The 21,976-nt window shown below is 34.2% G+C and overlaps 1 long non-coding RNA gene across 2 annotated transcripts; it reads left to right on the top strand.

Moving 5' to 3' along the window:
* Nucleotides 1–8,568: 8,568 nt before the first annotated feature.
* LOC127851344 (uncharacterized) lies at nt 8,569–11,375 on the top strand. 2 transcript variants are annotated; one of them, XR_008035740.1, is made up of 3 exons: nt 8,569–8,889; nt 9,543–9,604; nt 11,281–11,375. It is a non-coding gene; the product is annotated as an uncharacterized LOC127851344 (long non-coding RNA). The 2 variants fall into 2 exon arrangements; XR_008035739.1 differs by having other exon boundaries at nt 8,623–8,769.
* The last annotated feature ends 10,601 nt before the right edge of the window (nt 11,376–21,976 follow it).

Here is a 21,976-nt window from a genome sequence, read left to right as displayed (position 1 = left end):
GATCTAATAACCTTAGCCTAAAAATTATTTTAATTAATTCTTAAAAATCGCTTAAAATCTAACGAATGTAAACACTGCGTAGTTATATCAATGTATTTGTTCTGGTACGCAAAATAGTCTTAAAAAATTCACACACAAACTGTAAAACTAGTAAAAATATCACCATATGCCTCGATTCAATTTTAAGCAGCATGCGAATTGTAACACATTACGACCGCGAAAAGAAGATTTTACTTGAATATAATTCATTTTATTTTCGAAAGAAAACGATCAAAATCCAATATGGCGGCGATTGTTCCTGACAAAATTATGTCGATGTCAACATAGATTCTACATGTACACTATCGACGAGTAAACAGACAATTGCATCGACTGACACTTAATTTGACTTAATATGCAGGGCAATACGTTTTCCGACTTCGGACGACGAATTTAAGGACGCGCAGAACGTGTTTTTTTATATAATGTTATGGGTATGCCGTGTGTGATCCAATGCATCAATGGCCCCCATGTTAAAATCATTTCCCCGAGAACAGGGAACGACAAAAGTACAAACAAAAACCAAAACACGTTTGAACAAGTATTTTACCTTTTATTATCCTTTAAAATCCATCTTAGAATCCATTTAAATCAATAATTGGCGATTTTGCATCTAGGGTCTTTAATAATTATTTAAGCATAGTTAAATAAAGACCCTTATGCCATCCGATCACTATTTTCAAATGAATTTATGAACTCGTTAAACTTTCTTATTCGTCACACGCTACGTCATGTACTCTATGAACACTACTGCTGTTAAAATGATCCGGAGCAGTTTATCAAACAATCGCCGTTGGTAAACTCGGATGTATTTGCAGATTTCTGCATACAAACATAATTATGTTTAAACTTTCACAATGTTATTTGTCTATGATAAATGCCCTTATCGTGTACAAGAAAATAATAAAATATCTAAATACACAAAGAATGGAAAACATTCCATTACACAACAGATAAATCAGTGGATAATACCCGTGTACAAAATGGGACGTTCCGAATTCCAGTGTGGTGCTATTTTTACCATCTTATACTTAACACATCTCTATGCTTAACGTGAATTAAATCGGATAGCAAATATTGCAGATTATTTATGAATTGTGCGATATTTGTATGGCTTGTTGTACATTCTAAAATGTCAAAAGTACATGCATGGATTATAAACAATGCACATTACACGAAATAAGGGAAATGTGATTTATTGACAATTCAAATACCGTATGTCGATATACAGTACATGTACATGTGAAATAAGTCGCGTTTATCTTAAATCGTCAATTTTTTTGGGGAAAATGACGCAATAAGTTTCATTTAATGACGCCATCAATCAGCTGATTCATTATACGGATGGCGACAATTATGTCATATGACTTGAATTAAAGGTTGAAGGTCGTATAATTTTGAAGCTAAAGCTTTCTCGACTTTATTAATTATGAAAAATCATTCAGTGGTAAAGTAAAAAGTAGTCCGTGCACGTGGCAGGTATATCCCACAGTGTTGAATACAGGCTAGTATATTCCATAAGGTGTTATACCGTCAATGTCGCGTTGAAAATGGGATAAAAAAAGGTTACTCATAAGTTAGAACTGGCTGGCTGTCAACTGAAAGGGTTTACTCTTTAACAAAGAAACACTTCACTTTTATTAAGTCTTGGTAAAGATTTTTTAAGTCGCGATGACGAGATAACTTCGGTGGCACTAATGGGAAATCACCGACCCCCCAAAAAAGAAGTCGGGAAAACAAGAGTTCTGTTTTCCCGTTAAAAAAAACAACTTAACTCTGGGAAACACAAAATAAGTAACACCTTTGTGCCATTGTAGATAACCGATAGCGGTATAGGCTAATTAATCTGTAGGAGCGTGATACATACTTCGTGGTAATGACTTATTAATTCGTTTTAGGTTTTTACTAAATACATAATGAACATACAAATGCAAGGGAACGAAATAACTAAAGCGTGACAACGACACAATCAATCAATAAAAATAACGCAGTTTGAATGACAAAATAGTAGAAAAAACATAAATTCAAACGCAAACATGCAACATCTGTGTCCTTTTAAAGTCAAATCATCCATATTTTTATTGCTTACTATGCTTATTATTGTTAACAACACTTATTTGCTCGCGGTTAGATTGCGCTACTTAAGGGACGTAGTCTCTAATACGTTTTTGAACCTGAATGACCAAGCTGCCATGCGTACACAAGGTCTCTCAAAGGTCCCCAGTTCGATTCCAGTTTAGGTCAATTTTTTTGGCCATATTTGATTCTCTTTAATATAATTAACATATTATTATAAATTTTAAGAAATTGATTAGTTTTGCTATTTAATAAATTTATTGATAGCATATTATAAGAACGAAGTATTGCTAGATAGTTTGATATCTCTGCTACCATAACACGATCTAAACCTGAAAAATACAAATCATGTTTTAAAACAACTTATGTCATCCATGGTTGACTTGTGCGGTAAGTACTCCTTTGGTGTATTTTAATTTTGATGCTTGTTAAGAAATTATTAATGATACTCATGCTCGTTGGATCCAAAAACCTATTAACAAAGGTAGAATCCATTATTCAAAAGAATCAGTTAGTTAAAGTATTTACTCTTTGAAACGCAAAACTCGTTACTTATTGGTATGATATTACTATTTTGGTTAGGTAGCATTAGCAACACACATAATCACGGAGACCTAAGTACTGCAGAACGAAGTAATAATGCAGATTTTTTATCCAGCCCCTGCTATATTAAGTTGTTTTAATGACAATTGCAAGTTTTGCTCTACTTATCTTATGATATTTATTATCAAGTCCATGGTATACAGAGAATAATGCACTTTGCACTACTCGTTTTGCAATAATAAAACGAAACATTAATACTGTTTACATATATTATAAAAATTTATGATCCAATTCGGGGTATTTGAAGTTATAGTTTAATACAATAACATGTCAATTTTTGCAACACTGCGTTTTGCAAGGTAGATGCTATAAATGGCATAATTATGAATAAAAAATGCAGAATTTTAAGAGGAAATTTGCACTTAACATGTTTACGTTTGCAGTTAATGATGTGAAGTCTAGACGAAAATATTGCTGAAACAGAACGTGGGACAGCGAGTAAAAAGAATTTGAAGCCTAGCAAATCATTCATCTTCGTGCTGGAGTTAAATCGCTCATAAAAATTAGAACAGAAAGTCTTAATATAACGATTAGAAACAGAATCGCGTATAACGATGAGAAACATAATCGCTTATCAAGATTAGAAACGGAATCGCTTATAAGGATTAGAAACGGAATCGCTTATTCAGGTTAGAATTTAGAAACAGAATCGCATATAAAAATATAATCTTCTAGAAAGATTTAAAAACAGAAACGCTTACAAAGATAAGAGACCGAAACGCTTATAAAGATTGGGAAAAAATATCTTCAAAAGGAACTTAGTCGCTTACAAAGATAGAAAATGAATCGCTTAACAAAATTAAAAAAAGAATTGCTTACAAAGATAAGAAACAGAATTGCTTATAAAGATATTTTTTATAAAGGTTAGAAATATACTCGCTTACTAAGATTAATTGTAAAACTTGCGATGGGGAAACTTGCAAATCGCGATAAAGACATTAACAACCATGATTCCAACATCATATATTGCGTGCTCAGGAAACCGGACAAAAAAATTCAGGTGCTTGAATAGCCTTAGCTTATCAGGGACGACACTTGCCGCCTGTATTTTTTTCGACGAGAATTCCTGTCAACAAAATTTCTATAAAGGCGGAATGTGTCGTCAATGATTAGCCCATGAGGGCTTCACGAGCTTATCTGTGACGACAATTTTCACACATGCATTAGCACCCATTTTTCAAGAGCGAGGCTAAATTGTGAGGTATACGTCCGACACTCAAATGCAGACCTATAACTGTTACCGTTAAACAACCTGATGACGTCACTGCTGGTGAAACAAACGTGTTAATAAAACTGTAAATAACATTTGAACGTACGCCGTTGGTCTCGTCACATAAGAAGTCAATTTGTCTTGTGAATGGCTTTGAAGAAAGAAATGCGCGTGGGTTCTAATTAACATGCGTTACGCATAAATTCATCTTTTTCATTCTGTTTGATCAATATTCATATGATTTATTGTTGTATATTTTACAAAGCAGTGAATGTCCTTTAAAGCGATATTGAACTTAAGTATGAATACACATTTGTTTACTACAATTATAAATCAATATATCAAAATTATAATATACATATCACCTCATCATCCTGGTTTAAATATTATCAAATCAACGTACTAAGAATTGTGGGGAAAAGAAAATACAATGAATTATTATTGCAGAAATGTAATGACCAGAAAAACAAATATATTGATGAATTAATTAGGTTCAAATTAAAATAATGAGCACTTTAGTGTGGTTGGCTTGGTTGGTATGTCAGCATTTCTTTCTAATACTTAAAAAAATATTTGCATGCACTTTCTTACGCTTCATATTGACGAGCTTGTGTCACTTCCCTGACAAAAAAGTCAAGATTGCCAACTGACGATTGATTGTAACAGTAAAGTCATTTTGTGAGTGAAAACTTTGTGGTTAAATACTATTTTAAAACGTAACATACACAGATTTATAGTATGTCTATTTCTTCGCCCAATAGCCAAACCTTTAAACTTTTTCAGTTGCTCACAGTTCCTACGATTGCAAGAACAAATTCATGGACATACACTATTATCACCAATTTATATATATATATATATATATATATATATATATATATATATATATATATATATATATATATATACTAGTATGCATTCATAGCTTATTTACCATTTTGTATTTTATATAATTCACTCAAGAAATAAAGAATGCCATGCTGCAGCATAACATCGAACAGCATAGTTCATAGTTTGGATACCGCTGAATGTGAATATTGCTTAAAGGGGCCTTTTCACAGATTTTGGCATTTTTTTAACTTATTCATTAAATGCTTTATATCGATAAATGTAAACATTGGATCGTAAAAGCTCCAGTAAAAAATCAAGAATAAAATTTAAAAAAGGAAAAGAACATTGCCCGGACCAGGTTTCGAACCAGTGACCCCTGGAGTCCTGCCAGTGTCCTGAAGTAAAAACGCTTTAGCCTACTGAGCTATTCCGCCGTGTACACATTCTGAACGTATTTTATACCTTATATAAGCAATCTTCGTAGTTTCACAAAATTTAACGACAAAAACAGAACTCTCCAAATTATTCAATCGTTTCGCGTTGCAACGCTTTATAATTTTTAGGTTTTAAAATCGTCAAAAGATGCATATAATGGCTCTATTAGACCATGGTAAATGTTCAGTAGTACTGTTTCCTCACAAATATCATAACTAAAACGAAAATTTGCGAATCTGAAACAACTTTTTTCAATTTTGTCAATTTACCAAAGCGTGAAAAGATCCCTTTAAAGCACACGTTACGTACAACGTCAAATAAGACTACAAAGTAAAGACAATAAAACTCTTTGCAAATACTGCTGTTCAAATGAAATAACATAGACTTGAAAAGACCGAAGTTGTCCAACAATGAACTGTCTATGTACGTTCACCGTAGGTTAACGTCATAAACACTTTATCGTAACATACGTGGTTAGAGTTTCCGGGTTGTTGACTGCCTATGCGAAGGATTACAAACAACACTTTATTTAAAGTACATTTTAACTTGTTAAAGGCGATGGTAGGGAAATGTAAGCACCTTTTTTGCGAGCGTTACACTTATTGCTACCATAAATAGCCTCTCGATACACATTCGGTAAATCGTTTTAAAGAGTTGATACAAATGGCATCAAATGAGCGCCTTTCTGGGACAACCGGAAATGACACTTGACATTTTACGCACATGCATACAGAGCAATTTTCTCAAACTTATATAATGAGTTGACAACATGTCTAGCATATCGAGAGTTAAATAAAAACCTGTATAATAAGGTTTTCATAAAATGAGGTAATTTCTTTGTAAAAGATCTTGATAATATTGAAATTGATGAAAGCCATATTTTTCTTTTGTACCTTAGAAGACACAACCTTTGCGTGTTCGTAAAGTTCACGTCAACAATACTGTATGTATCTATACCCTCACATGTGCCCCTAATAATTCTCAATGTAGTATTGAATGCCCAAGTACACAACCTGAGGTTAAACGCCAACTAATAACGAAAATAAAACGCTAAAGTAAAAAGAGATTACTCGATTATTTCAGAATTTTATCCTACAGCTAAATGATTTTATAGAACAAATACGACTCATAAAGAAAAGATAAGGTTTTTTCCACAGTTTTTTTAGATCAGGTTTCATCCACACTTATGTTTAGAACATTACATAGGGGACTAGTTTTTTTTGGCCTTTCACCCCTGATTGCGTCATTTAGGTCATTGGGTACGTAGTCGTTTAACGAGTTTACGAGTGTGTGTGTGTGTTTACGATGGATTACTATAATATTATGAATGTGAAAAACACAGTGTTTGGATATAAAACTGGAATGAAACTGGTGAGACTGCATTTTCGATTTAGTTAAAATGTCGAATGTACTCGAATAACGCGATGTTTTGTTGAACAATTGATGGATTAAATTTAAGAAAAGTGTCAGTGAATTGTTTTTTAACTTTTCGAAGGAAATCGATGTCGAATTAAAATGGTAATTTCTTTGATGGTTTAGTCATTCCTTTGTCAGTCGATCAAAGAATGTCTATCCACAAAGAATTGCCTGCTTACATCCGATGCTTTAACATGGAAAAGATGGATGGCGATGAAGAAATTTGTCTAGAACTTTAACTTGTCATGGAAGCAAATTAAACATTACGAAAATAAACATGGACGCGGTTATTATACAACTTCGGTGAGTAGAACAATAATTTTATGTAAGTAAGTATAAAGTGTGTAAAAAGAAGAGTTGTTTAAAGACTAAAATTAACAATATCGGCGGGAATAAATGCTGAATCATGCTTCACGTAGCCACGGTATGTGTCTACACATTTTGTAAATTTCAAAATGGCGGGAGCCTTGTTTTTTTTTTGTTTTTTTTTTACAGTGTTGAAACAAGAATTGTAGATTGAACACAGTCGTCTGTGTTCTACTTGAGTGTGTTACATCTGGAACGCTGATTAAATTTGAATCGAGGCGTATAGCAATATTTTGACTCGTTACTTTCTTAAGGACTATTTCGATTTCCGTAAACAGGAAAGATCACAATAAATATTACTACGTTATGTAAAATTCAGTTAATTTCATGTGTTTTTGCATTTATTTTAGGAATAAATTAAATAAAACAATATTGTAGGATAAATAGAATACTATGTTAGTGTGATTGTGTACATGTAAACCTGTCTTCACTCGTGGGATAAATTTAAGTACACAATCAAACTAACATAGTATTCTCTATATATGTAATAAACTTGAGAGACACTTATTTTTATGGCTTTTGTATCATTCACCAACCTTTCATGCCTATTTTGAAGTGTAATACATGAATATATTATGATTGACCTTTGCGAATGATTGCCGATGCTTTAAATGGATACAACTTGTAATATCAGAAGTTGCATCATTTATTTTTGTAGGCAAAAACATCGCTTAACGTTATAAATATGTTTTAAGGTAGTGCACCTCTAATGGGCACATATCCAAATATAATCTAATTAATTATTTTCTTAATCAGCATCATTTCACTGAACTACATGCAAATTTGTAGGTAGGCTTTCCATGCTTTTTAAAAAAATATACCGATTTTTTCAAAACCACCCCCACGCTCGGCTTTTGTCCAGTTTATTTTCACCCCTGGGGTATATAAAAGTTACATAATTCATTCAAATTTCCAAATATGGGCATGCAGTTGGTGTGTACAGATGCTGTAAAGGTGTTTAAAGTTTAAACAAGATGAAATAAGTATTCTTTTACAGACATTTATTTTTTACAAATTTTTATTTATGGAAGAGCACCATGAAATGTAAGTGATTTCAGCAAAGTAAAAATTGGGTCGGTTAAAAACAAAGTGTCATAAAATTCAAAATAGTATCATTTAAGTCATATTTTAAACTTAGTTTTTATAGAAACACTTTATACAGCAAAAATACCAAGAACTAGACAGATTTACCGTTTACTTTTTGAAATAAAAATAAAAATGCAACATGCATGGTTCGTATTTTTAACAGAAAATCACCCAATTTCGCCATAACGTTGTTTTAATTTTAATAATTGAAAAATGTGCATAAAAATTGCAACATATTTAACAATAAATATAGCTTATATGCCATATTAAATCAAATTACGTTTGAAAATAAATAAAACGCGTCGCAAAAAAGTATACGTCGTCGGCAGGATTCGAACCTGCGCGGGAATATCCCAAAAGATTTCTAGTCTATCGCCTTAACCACTAGGCTACGGCACCTAATAGTAGGCTCTTCAACCTTCGAAGAAATCGCGGGAAATCATTAGAGGTGCACTACCTTAAGGTTACAATACACTAAATACTTTTGGTGTTCAATGCTATACCCTCTAAAAACAAAATCTTCATTTATTTGAAGACACAATTCTCTGTACGGGCACTTGCCATGACTTTATTTTTGAATATTTCTGTGTTCATGTGGTAGGGAAAACATTGTTGTATACTACAAATTCCCTGTTTTGCTTTTAGGTTGGAGACTACATAAGACTTTGACAGTTGGCGGGAAACCATCATCAACTGGAGAGATGCCGGTAAAAAGATGGCCATAAAACAGTGACCGCTGATTCGCATTGAGTTCTTTCTTACATATTGGATGACCTATGTTTTTTATTGTTTAAATCATTGCGGCTTGGAATGCTCTTTAAGAAAAGGTATGGTTATGGGGGTGTCTACGCGCAAAAGTTTGACTTTATTTTTTGTTAAAGTTATTGCTTTTACATTGAATTTGTGCAGGAAATCTTTTGGTATGTTGTGACCTAAACTAACTTATGATAAAAATGAAATATCATCTGCAAGTGCAAAATATGACTGAGAAAGCAGATTTTTGGTCATTTCTTAGCAAAAGGGAAGAAAATAAGTGCATGAAATGCATGAATTCAGATTATTTGACCTGGAATAGTTGTTTTTCAAGTTGACCCACCACCCTTATATAGTGGAATAAGGGCTAAATTGCTCTCCGACTTAAATTCAACCGCATATTGGTTGACCGTGTCGTGTTAATGTGTTACATGAAGTTAGAATTCAACGCCAGGGACTCCGTGACCAAGTAACGCAAATAAAGCTTTTGCGAAAAGCATGAACATTCAAACAGAGCCCCATTTGACCGACATGGAATGGCAGGCATTTTTACAGTATGGACATTGCAGCAGATGCTTAACTGAGCCAGCCTTCATATTTAGTACAATCATGAATTTAGCAAGCTTTATCACTTCATATTATTCATAAAAGTACACTTAAAATACATAAATGCATGTTTTTGTTTCATTTTTTTATCTTTTTCTATTGGGTATTTTGACTTTTTCAGGTAGAGGAATGTCTGCGACTAAGTCATGGGCCACTGGATAAGGGTTGTTGATGGCAAAACAGGTAATAATATCCTTTTGTTATCATGTACACAAGCAAATAAGCATATGTATGATGCTTTAGGTGTGAAAGACTGTCATAATCAGGTTTGTGGTCACTCACACCCTTGCCGTCATGTTATTCTCCTGGCAGTTTGTATTGATAGTTCCGCGTCCTGGCATGTAAAGCTCGTGCTTTGTTGGCAGCTGAAGTTGGCTCTTAACAGGTTTATCCTTGTTCCTGAGCATGTATGCAGTACAGCTGAGTTGATTTGCTGCTTGTAACCCTACAATTAGCTTGTTTTGGGTATTGTTTTCTCACAAAATGCTTATATTCATGGTTCCGGCTTAAAAGGGTGTCGCGCCTTACTTAAACATAGGATTGTTATAGCAAGTGTCCCCTTCATCATTTACCTTAGAGGGATCTTCTTGACAAAATTTGGCACTTTCAGCAACTTGTTTTGTTTTTTATTTGGTACATGCTTCTCTCATTCAGTGATTTAATGACAGTATTGTCCTTATTCGTTTTTCTTTGCATAGAAAGGTGACATGAATCATTGATATTTGTTGTGTTGAGAATTCTGCAGGAAGCTGTGTCCCCAAAAGAAGTACTAGAAACCCCTTTCAGGACACTGCCTTGATCTGAACTGCCTTTCTACCCCTGTTACTACATGGAACATCATTGCTAAGCTTATAATGCTTGCCTACATATGTGTATTTTGTTCAATTTAACTTTTCCTTCCAGCTTAACCCCCCCCCCCAAATGAGCATTGTATTCTTTCGCTTGGTTACAAACTTCCATTTGGACCAGATTGCCACCATAAAAATAGCCTAAAGTACTTATTTTGTGTCCAAAATATGAAAATTTGTATTGTCTTGAACCTCTAAATGAGAGCTGGCAATGCATATTGACCATCTGCTGCAGTTGAAAGGCACCCATGACATTATATGCTAGAATATTTCATTGGCGGCTGGTAAATAAATGGGCACCGTTCGACAAGGCGCTTTCAAGATTTTACACTTTTATTGGTGTGAAATAACAAGTTATTGGAAGCTTATTGATTTCTACTCTTCAAAGTATCTTTGATCTCTCATTTTGACTAATTAGTTTATTGTCTTGGATGAAATTGGATTGTTTTTGCTTTGAAATTGGCATTTTTGGGATGATTAAAAAAAACACACAAAAAAGACATTATCAAAATTGCTTAGAGTGAAAATATCTAACAAATTCATTCTTTCCCCACCACACACAAGCCCCACTTGCATGTCTATTTGGTTTGTTTTGGTATTTTATTGCAGATATTGAACTCAACAGCTTTAAATCTTAAAGGGGCAGTTAAGCTTTAACAGGCCTAATATCGCCTTCTTCGGACTGAAAACACCCGCTTGTGAAAATATGATACAGAATGGCCAAATGGACAGCTAATCCAGCCAAACTTAATATATTGGTGCAATATGGATGGGAAGATAATAAAATGAAAGAAAAACATATTTCAGTCAAAATAAATTTCTCTTATAGGTTACAATACACTAAATACTTTTGGTGTTCAATGCTATACCCTCTAAAAACAAAATCTTCATTTATTTGAAGACACAATTCTCTGTACGGGCACTTGCCATGACTTTATTTTTGAATATTTCTGTGTTCATGTGGTAGGGAAAACATTGTTGTATACTACAAATTCCCTGTTTTGCTTTTAGGTTGGAGACTACATAAGACTTTGACAGTTGGCGGGAAACCATCATCAACTGGAGAGATGCCGGTAAAAAGATGGCCATAAAACAGTGACCGCTGATTCGCATTGAGTTCTTTCTTACATATTGGATGACCTATGTTTTTTATTGTTTAAATCATTGCGGCTTGGAATGCTCTTTAAGAAAAGGTATGGTTATGGGGGTGTCTACGCGCAAAAGTTTGACTTTATTTTTTGTTAAAGTTATTGCTTTTACATTGAATTTGTGCAGGAAATCTTTTGGTATGTTGTGACCTAAAAACGCTCCTGTCTGTCGGTCTTAATTGCCTATATCGAACCAGCGAGACAGTTGCTAATGGACATTATACATGGTTGTAAAGACGAAAGTTTTATGCGTCATTGGTTGTAAATTGTCCGGCCGTTATATTTGTCGTTCAAAATGTAATATATCTACAATTAAGCCAGGGAATACGATTTTACCGCGGGAAACATTCATGAAACTATTTGTCGTCAATATAATTCCCACCTATAATGCAAGAAATGTTATGCCAATTAATATAAATGAATAAACCGTATTTTTTTTCTTGCGCTGTGACTAACAACAGCTGTGCGCGTAAATAAATAAAAAAATGAATTAGGTTAATATACATATTGCAACACAAGCAATCCTATTAATGCGTTAACATCAAATGTCATCAAACAATTCCTAACCTTACATGGTCGTAACCGGTATGTACTAAGGGAACTATAACTTCAAACGCTGAAGAGCTATTATGTGACATATGTTTACTTGCATGTACGTGTAATAAAAATCATACAAAACATGCTTCAATGCATTAACACATTTTATGTAATAAGGCCACATGATCAATGATTTCCTACATTTACTGTCTCAACGATATGTTTCCCTAATAAGGTCGCGGTGGTGTAGTGGATGAGGTGTCCGCCTAGCGATCGGAAGTTCGTGGGTTCGCTCCCTACTCGGACGTTCTCATTATCTCTTCCATAGGCACCATAGACATAGATTTTTCCCAGGATACGGACTCGACATATCTGTCCTGTAATAGTCTGTAATTGACTGAAAAGTAGAAGTATATTATATGATGTAATTTGTTACTGATATTAATTATGTGGTTCACTTATTGATCGTTTACCCATGTCGTAATAATAAAACACTAAAACCCGAGATAATATTTTACTTTTAAACGGACAAATAATTGAAATTGTAACAAGGAAGGACAATGTAGAGTGTCATTTGTTATTTATTGAATGTGGTTTGTGACATCTTTTATATACGTGCTAAAACACGTAAACTCGAATAATTACAACTATACTGTCTACGCAACTGGTATATCACTGCCTTGTTTGATCTAAATCAGTACAAATATTTTCCTCAAACGTATTACCAAATGAGTCATTTTACCTTGGAGTGTGTCTCATAAAGAATAAAAAAGAAGTTTTTTTTTTTTAAAAACAAAGCATAACGAACACAGAATATGAATTAACATGTTTGAATTGGTCAAACCCATTTTTGTTTTTTTTTTCAAAAATTATTAAGTTACAAATTAATGATAACAATAAAAATACTACAGAAACCCAAAAAAAGAAGCGCGTTGCATTAGTCATTTGATTTTATTACAGCTCCAAGTACATCTTCTGCGAACACAGGAATAACTTATAATTCAAATTCAAAGTCTACTGTTGTTAAACAACTCTCGACATTCTTAATACAAAATGCAGTATCCCAAGGGACTTGAACGAGATAACTGTTATCTATACAGAGGTTAGGTCAAATTAGTAGCCAGTTTGATTAAATATTTGTTAGAGCAATATATTGTTAGAAGAATGCTAGTACGATAAGTGCTAACATGCTAGATAGAGCACATATATTTTAACATTGACTGTGGACGGCATGTATGTTCAATCAGCATTCAAAGAAATGATTCTTTCATAAAATTGATAACATAACCTCAAATGAAACATTATATTCAAAGTATTTTCTTCTTTTAAAGAGCGAGTGTGTGCATTTTTTAATTATAAAGACATACATCAATCAATAAAGGAACTCAATTAATTAATGCGATTTAATGTTTTATTTATTGACAAAGAATAAAATCAAAATATGATGCCATTATTCATAATTAAAACTTATGGATGTGGTGAAGATATAAATAAAGAATGATGCTGCTAAATAACGCATTGCAATATGTATTATTTTAATAACGGTGAATAACGGGTAATGCTGAGATAATTCGTTGCCACACAGTGCAAATATATCCTATGTTACATAATAATGTACTTATGCCAATGTCAAATATCTTGGTCCTTTAAAAAAAGTTGAAACAAAAAACCACACACATAACAACAACATGTAACCCTGATTTTTCTCTATTTTATGTGAACTGCATATACAGCATTTTAATGTATATCTACGAGCAATTCTAATAAATGTTTTTTTATGTAGTCGTGAAATTATGGGCATTTTTCACTGTTGAATTGAGCTGAAAAGAATTAACAGGTAAAAAGAGTTAGTTAAAATGTGGTAACTGACCAATTATCTGCAAGTTATCCTGCTACCAGCTGTTTATAAATATATATATTAAATTCGACATTTGACATGACTGGCCCAGTCCTCTAAGCCGAGCGGAACTGTCTTTGAATTAGGAACGGAGTTAGTGTTCGTGTGTCATATGAATAGATATCGTTGCAGGAAAACGAATCATTTCTGTAGTCAGTTGTCAAATGAAAGTACGATTGATATTCCAATGCATTATTTTTTTCTTTCCGGGATATTGCTTTAGTTTGTTGATGCTGCATTAACAAATATAAGTGTATATGAAGTGAAAATACCAAATATAAACAACGGTGGCGATAGACACCTATAAACATAGCATATACTGTAAGATGCGTCTAATGTTATTGTTGACATTGCTGCCATTAAGATCAAATGCGCATGTGCATTTAACGTCTTCTATCATATTTTTTCGTTTACCTTTCATTTTGAATAATGTGCGACTCAGCTGCGGTTAGTTAATTTAAATGCAAAAACTATTTATTGTTCAATCAGAACACTTGAATTACTTAAAAATAAAGTTTATCACCAGTGATTATTGAATTCATTCGTACGGTAATACAACCAATACGAAGAATGTTTTATGCTTGTTAAATATATGGATGTATGCAGGCCGCCGCATATAAATCATACGCTATTCGTATGACGTACGTTGAAATTATGATTTTAGAAGAAGCGATGATGAATGCAGTTATCAATTTGAATTGATGAGGCGGTCGAAGGAAATAATGTAATGCCTGTCGACATTCAAGGTTACTTGCCATCTTCTATATAGACAAATTATGTCTGTTGACGTATCCATATTATTATTAAAGGAATTGTTATTCTTAATATAAATGAACGACGACATATAATACACGCACGTTTGCACGTAAGATTTTAAGATTGTATATGCTAAAGTCGTAAATAAACCATGCTTCCGTGTTCGAAGCGTTTGTCTGTGTCATTCAGATGCGTGCCATCGGAGCCAGTGTTCTCAAAAACAGGTCGTCTTGTTACCAAGGGTCGCAACCGCTACATCCACAAGCTAGTAGACAGTCATTTTCTTGACCAAATTAACACTGTTGTTTTGTACATTTTCTGCATATACATGTATGTTTGCTGGTTTATTTGAACTGTGGGACAGTGTTGCACTATTTTAAACAATTGTTTAAAATCATTTTTATTTTAAGTTTAGTTTAAAAGTTTAAAACAGAATGAAACACAACATTATTGTGAGCGATACGACGCGAACGCAAATATAAGCGGCCCAACAAAAAATACACTAATGACACGTGAAATGACAATTGTGTAGTTCTAATAACTTTTAACTCATATGCGTTTACACAGAAAAGATAAATACAAAGCATTCAATTACAAAATTATTAAAATTAATGTTACGATACATTTTTATTAAGGAACGGATATGTTATCAACGCATGCGATCTCAAATTACCGGTACTCTCGTTTCTATATAGTACATCATGGTACATGCACGAGCGGTATGACATGCGGTATAACGTATACTTAACATGTTAACTACTAAAGGTTTTTCGGTTAACCGGTTAATTACCGGTTACTACAAGAGGTTAACCGGTTAATGTTTTTTGTAACCTATTGCATCCCTAGTTTTAACAATATTTAACATAAAAACGTTACCTATACTGTTCATGTTCATGTATATTCGTGAATAGGACCAAACAACGGGTACATGCTAGGAATATATTGTGATAAATGGATTTGTAACGCGTTTTCTCAGTCATTTGAATGGTTTTTAGACAATTTTGTTATTTAAAAAAACAAGCAGACCACGAGAGCATTGAATCACTGTGATATTGTCTAGTGATCCTAAACCAATTTTGTTCAAATTACGTCCATATGTTCAAAATCGGCAACGTCATTAAGGCACGCCCCATTAAAAAAACATACAGATGAAAGTAATGTAAACTTTTTATTACTTATCATTTGTCAAGAATACTACTATATTTTGACCCGAAATAAGTTGAAACTAAATTAAAAGGTCTAGTACAGTTGCAGGAAGAGTTCATCTGAAAAATACCTCGAATACGATGAATGACTGTGTAACATATAATGGCATCATTGTACACTTGACATCATATACGTGTTGGTGTTAGTTGAATATACCTTCCTACTGATCATCGTATATTTGCAAGGATGCACCAAACAAAATTGGAAAGGATACTAGGCTTCTTTCTTTCGTTTACATTTTTCTCAAAGATATTGCAGTTTAAACCTAGATTAAATGGTTCAGTTTTAGGTGCGTTTGTTCGTATTAAAAACAACTTGCTATAATTGTTACCACGTGTTAGGTGTAATGTAAGCCAAGTATCATACTTGCTGTATGCGAATTAATTCATTTACTATACATTTTGTATACAACCCATATCCTTTCTTTAAAAAAGTAATATATAATTTAGGTACAAATCACCTTTTAATATATTTGGCAGAGTGAAATAGTTAAATTCTAGCTTCTATGCTATTTGATACTTATGAAAGAGCATTTATTTTCAAGTAACTTCATATAGCGTTAATGAGTGTGTACTGGAATTATGATGTCTTGTTTAATTGAAATTAGTTTTATGTCGGAAGTTTCCCACGGAAACTCCAGGATTCGCTAATAGTTCCTTGGATAGAACTTGAAAAACCCACGTATTAGAAAGTTCGTAATGAGAGCATAAGTTGCCTGCGTGTAGAATTTATTGCTTCACTGACACAGTAACACAGGGGGATAATATTTTATAAAGCACTCGCTCGGTTTTTATTTGTGAGCGTTAGCTCACAAATAATGTAGAGGCAATTTTGCAAGCCTGTCTGCTGTTAAGTACGCTAAGAACCGTAACCACTGCCTGTATGGATAACTGCAGTAAAATTAAGCAGACGACGAATGCTAGGAGCGTCTGCTCTAACCAACGCATCTGCCTGTTAAAAAGTTCCCACTGGTACACTACATAGTGCGCATGTAATCAAAAGTATTTAACAGCTTGTAAGACAACGTAGGTCAGTCTAGTGTTTGTCATTGAAATCTGTACATATTGGCTGCTTTCAGGGAAAACGGGGCCTAATGCATTTCAAATAAGATTAGCCCGTAGACACTGATTAGCCTGTGCAAATGCGCACAGGCTAATGAAGGACGAAACTTTCTGATTTTGTGGTGTTTTTCGAGTAAATAGAGTTTTTGGTACTGGGATGACAATTAATGCATATGCATTACGCCATGTTTTCCTAAAATGAAGCTTAAATTATCTTTTAAGACACACTCTTTATAAATTTGAATGGGTTGTGGTCATTTCAAACTTGTGATATTAAAAGCTATAACATATTTTGAAAACTGAGTTGCGTCTAAGATAATACAACAGCGAACAAATTCAGTGCCTTCAGCGCTTTGATTGTATATTTGGTCAGGTTTAAATAACCGAAATTGCTGTTTATGATTTATTTTATTTCAAACGCAACTTGACAAACTTAGCGGGAGATATAAATAGCATTTTATAAATTTTTAATCATAATATTTATTTGTTCATTTTTTAATTATGTCCCGATTGTCGTTCAACGAAATGAAACTTCTTGTCTTAGTTGAATCATTTCATTGTTTTGAGGATTTTTATTCTATTATACTCATTAACTAAAGGCTCTTGGAATACTAATAACGTTACAGCTCTACGGATGTAGATATATACAAGCATCTTAACACAGACTCGATTAAATCTTTCAGCGCTGGAACCGAATTTTAAAGGCCTTTGCAAACAGTTTGGATCCTGATGAGACGCCACAGAAAGTTGCGTCTCATCAGGATCCAAAGTGGTTGCTATTCTGATAGTATTCTTTAAAAAAAAATCGAAGAAAATGCTAATTTCATAAATTCAGCAGACAACATTTTAGCAGACGACAAATTTCTCAGCATGCAAAGGGTTAAGATACTGTTAATTACTGTGATAAGGTAATGAAGTAGGCCGATATGGAACAATCTGGAGATTCAATTACCTTTAAAATGAGAGACTTTTTGCACGTGCCTTTCATTAGCTATATTTGACTGTTCACATTGACTTGAATAGATATTGTTGACTGCATGGTTTTATCAAGAAAAAGTCTCAATAACATTGGGAAATTCACCGCATAAAATTGAATTGATTTATATGTAAGATAGTAACTTACTTCAGTCAAGTTTCAGATTAATGTTTCGTATTGATTTAAATTGACCCAACAATCCTATGTAATAAGTAGTTGCCGCACTGTGATCAAACTATGTTAATAGCATATGCGTAAATAGTCGTCCCACGTTAGCCTGTGTACTACGCACAGGCTCATCAGAGACGACATTTTCCTCTCTTTTTTTGTAAAGGAACTCTCTTCTAAACGGAAACCCAGTCAAGGCGGAACATGTCTTCCTTGATTAGCCTCAGTGTTATCTTATCAACACTTGACGATCATGCAATAAGCCCTATTTCCACAGAGCTCGGCTCATACATGTTTGCTACTGCAAGTTTTAAATTAACCGTTCCAAGGCCATGTATTTAGATTCTATACTTCACAGTTACATGGTATTGTATGTGTATGTCATGTGTTTTATAAGGAATTAAAAAGAACGGGTAATTGATAAGACATTCGTCTCTTGAGAATCACAACTCTTTAAAAAGATGTCTTATTTCTTCAAATTCAGCAAAATCAAAGCAATTGATTATTTATGGAAAACTGTTAATGCATACATATAGTTTGTATAAAAATTGATAAAATAGTTTTGCATAAAATACTCAACAAAACAACTAGGATGATCACCTTCGCCATCTGAATACAAAAGGGATTTTGTTATTTTTATAAATTAATCAACGAAACGTATTGATTACCATAATCTCCTGTTTAATCTCCTGACTGAGCTAACGTTATGACTTTTTTCTATGCAGCGATCTGCACATAGCGCAGTTACGTAGCCTCGTTCATACACAGGCAATATGAGTCTCGCTCTGGGAAGGACATGCACGTATGGTGTTGTAGCAGATTAGCCTTAGAAGCTCGCACAGGCTAACCAGGGATAATACTTTCCGTTTTTATGGAATTTGAAGGATGTCTTGCACAGGCTAACCAGGGATAATACTTTCCGTTTCTATGGAATTTGAAGGATGTCTCTTCTAAACGCCAGTCTAGTCTAATAAGGCCAATCTGAGTAGAAGGATGTCTCTTCTAAACGCCAGTCTAGTCTAATAAGGCTAATCTGAGTAGAAGGATGTCTCTTCTAAACGCCAGTCTAGTCTAATAAGGCTAATCTGAGTAGAAGGATGTCTCTTCTAAACGCCAGTCTAGTCTAATAAGGCTAATCTGAGTAGAAGGATGTCTCTTCTAAACGCCAGTCTAGTCTAATAAGGCCAATCTGAGTAGAAGGATGTCTCTTCTAAACGCCAGTCTAGTCTAATAAGGCCAATCTGAGTAGAAGGATGTCTCTTCTAAACGCCAGTCTAGTCTAATAAGGCTAATCTGAGTAGAAGGATGTCTCTTCTAAACGCCAGTCTAGTCTAATAAGGCCAATCTGAGTAGAAGGATGTCTCTTCTAAACGCCAGTCTAGTCTAATAAGGCTAATCTGAGTAGAAGGATGTCTCTTCTAAACGCCAGTCTAGTCTAATAAGGCTAATCTGAGTAGAAGGATGTCTCTTCTAAACGCCAGTCTAGTCTAATAAGGCTAATCTGAGTAGAAGGATGTCTCTTCTAAACGCCAGTCTAGTCTAATAAGGCTAATCTGAGTAGAAGGATGTCTCTTCTAAACGCCAGTCTAGTCTAATAAGGCTAATCTGAGTAGAAGGATGTCTCTTCTAAACGCCAGTCTAGTCTAATAAGGCTAATCTGAGTAGAAGGATGTCTCTTCTAAACGCCAGTCTAGTCTAATAAGGCTAATCTGAGTAGAAGGATGTCTCTTCTAAACGCCAGTCTAGTCTAATAAGGCTAATCTGAGTAGAAGGATGTCTCTTCTAAACGCCAGTCTAGTCTAATAAGGCTAATCTGAGTAGAAGGATGTCTCTTCTAAACGCCAGTCTAGTCTAATAAGGCTAATCTGAGTAGACACTTTAAGTGAATGCATTAAGCCCCTTTTTCCCAGAGCCGAAGTTGTTATTCATAAACAATTGTTATTACTTCTTTTGCAAAATCGTTTAGATTCAATTCCATTATCTACCCATGGATCGATAGAAAACTGGATTATAACTGTACAAAGGCATTTTTAGGAGGGCGTCTTGATATATTTAGGATAATCAGTAATTCACAATATGCATTTCATACAAAGTACATAACCCGTTAGTTTTAACGATTGCTGAAACGAATGCCTGAATTATTTACACTATTAAGCTAAAATGAATGATTGGTGAAACTGAGGCCTGACTTATTTGCACTATTGTAGCTCGTTCCACAAGGGCAGATGAACATAATATGGAACATAAAATAAAGAATGAATAAGGATGTATGATGACAAATGCCGCACAAACTTCATTAGTCGACATTATTTAACGCCAATATATTACCGATCAATAATAATGGTCATATATATTAACGAAATAATTTGCAAACGTAATGGTGTTGTGACGATTTTTTGCCGGTACTTTATCCTTTAGGTTCATTATTCGTTGAGTTCATTCCTAGTACTTAAATTTAAACGAAAGAACGTTTCACGTTTGAAAGTATTTGACTTTTCGGAAAGTCCCACGCAAATAGCATGTGCATTTTGGATTGATAATTGTATTTTCATGCACATATTTTAATGATCTAATAATACAAGTCGGTTATAAACATGCACACTATGTTTTACAGGATATAGTCGCAGTTTTCTACAATTACTGTTTAAAACGGTAGGTTTGTGTTTTCATGATTTGGAATAGTAGGGTTATGTCTTTCACAAGCGGGTCACGTGAGCTATCGGTATACATAGCGCTGCTCTTCTGGGAGCAGGCAGTACAGGTCGGGCTACCGTAACCTCGTGAAGAGGCCAGTAGGACCTGTAAATAAACTCTGAAACACACACAGGGAGCAGGCAGTCTGCGTTCGAATGCCGAACAAATCACAACGTTTAATACAATGCAGCAATTATAGACCATATACCAATAGAAGAATCTGTGATTTTGGATCCCTTATAATGGGGGTAACCCAAGCAACTTTGCGCATATACCATAGCTTGCTGGGTAGCCTAGAGATTAATATATTAGCCCGGGTCTCAGGTTTCCTTTGGATATCTTAGACAGTCCACGTTTCTGATCTGTTAGGTCAGCCTTCGCCAGAGACATTTCTGTGAATTAGGATGCCTTATGAGTGGGGGTGACGCAAGCAACTTTGCGCAATATACAATAGCTTTCTAGGTAGCCGGGTCACAGGTTTCCATTGGAAATATAAGTTAGTGCACGTGTCAGGTCTCGAAGGTCAGCCTGAGTCTGTCAAGCTACTGGTGGAAACTGTATCGGCATGTTTTGTTTAGTTACAGCGCGTGCTTTCAGTGTATAAGCTCCACCCATAATTATTGCAAAATAACCCATAGGCGATTTTCTTCTTTTTTATATAAATATAATTGGGCACGTGCCGTGTTAAAATAAAGCTAAATATTAAAGCATGAATGTGGAATGAGATTGCTGTAGTTTAATTGAAGAATTAAAAACGGTCTGATTTGCATATGAGCCGAGTTCTCGGAACACTGGGCTTAAATAATGTGCGTAATGTGTCATACACTGGGCTTAAATAATGTGCGTAATGTGTCATACACTGGGCTTAAATAATGTGCGTAATGTGTCATACACTGGGCTTAAATAATGTGCGTAATGTGTCATACACTGGGCTTAAATAATGTGCGTAATGTGTCATACACTGGGCTTAAATAATGTGCGTAAAGTGTCATACACTGGGCTTAAATAATGTGCGTAATGTGTCATACACTGGGCTTAAATAATGTGCGTAATGTGTCATACACTGGGCTTAAATAATGTGCGTAATGTGTCATACACTGGGCTTAAATAATGTGCGTAATGTGTCATACACTGGGCTTAAATAATGTGCGTAATGTGTCATACACTGGGCTTAAATAATGTGCGTAATGTGTCATACACTGGGCTTAAATAATGTGCGTAATGTGTCATACACTGGGCTTAAATAATGTGCGTAAAGTGTCAT

The sequence above is a fragment of the Dreissena polymorpha genome, chromosome 11 (assembly GCF_020536995.1).
Source record: "Dreissena polymorpha isolate Duluth1 chromosome 11, UMN_Dpol_1.0, whole genome shotgun sequence".
NCBI classification, from domain to species: domain Eukaryota; kingdom Metazoa; phylum Mollusca; class Bivalvia; order Myida; family Dreissenidae; genus Dreissena; species Dreissena polymorpha.
The sequence above is the reverse complement of the archived record's forward strand: the minus strand, read 5'-3'. Positions and strand labels throughout refer to the sequence as shown.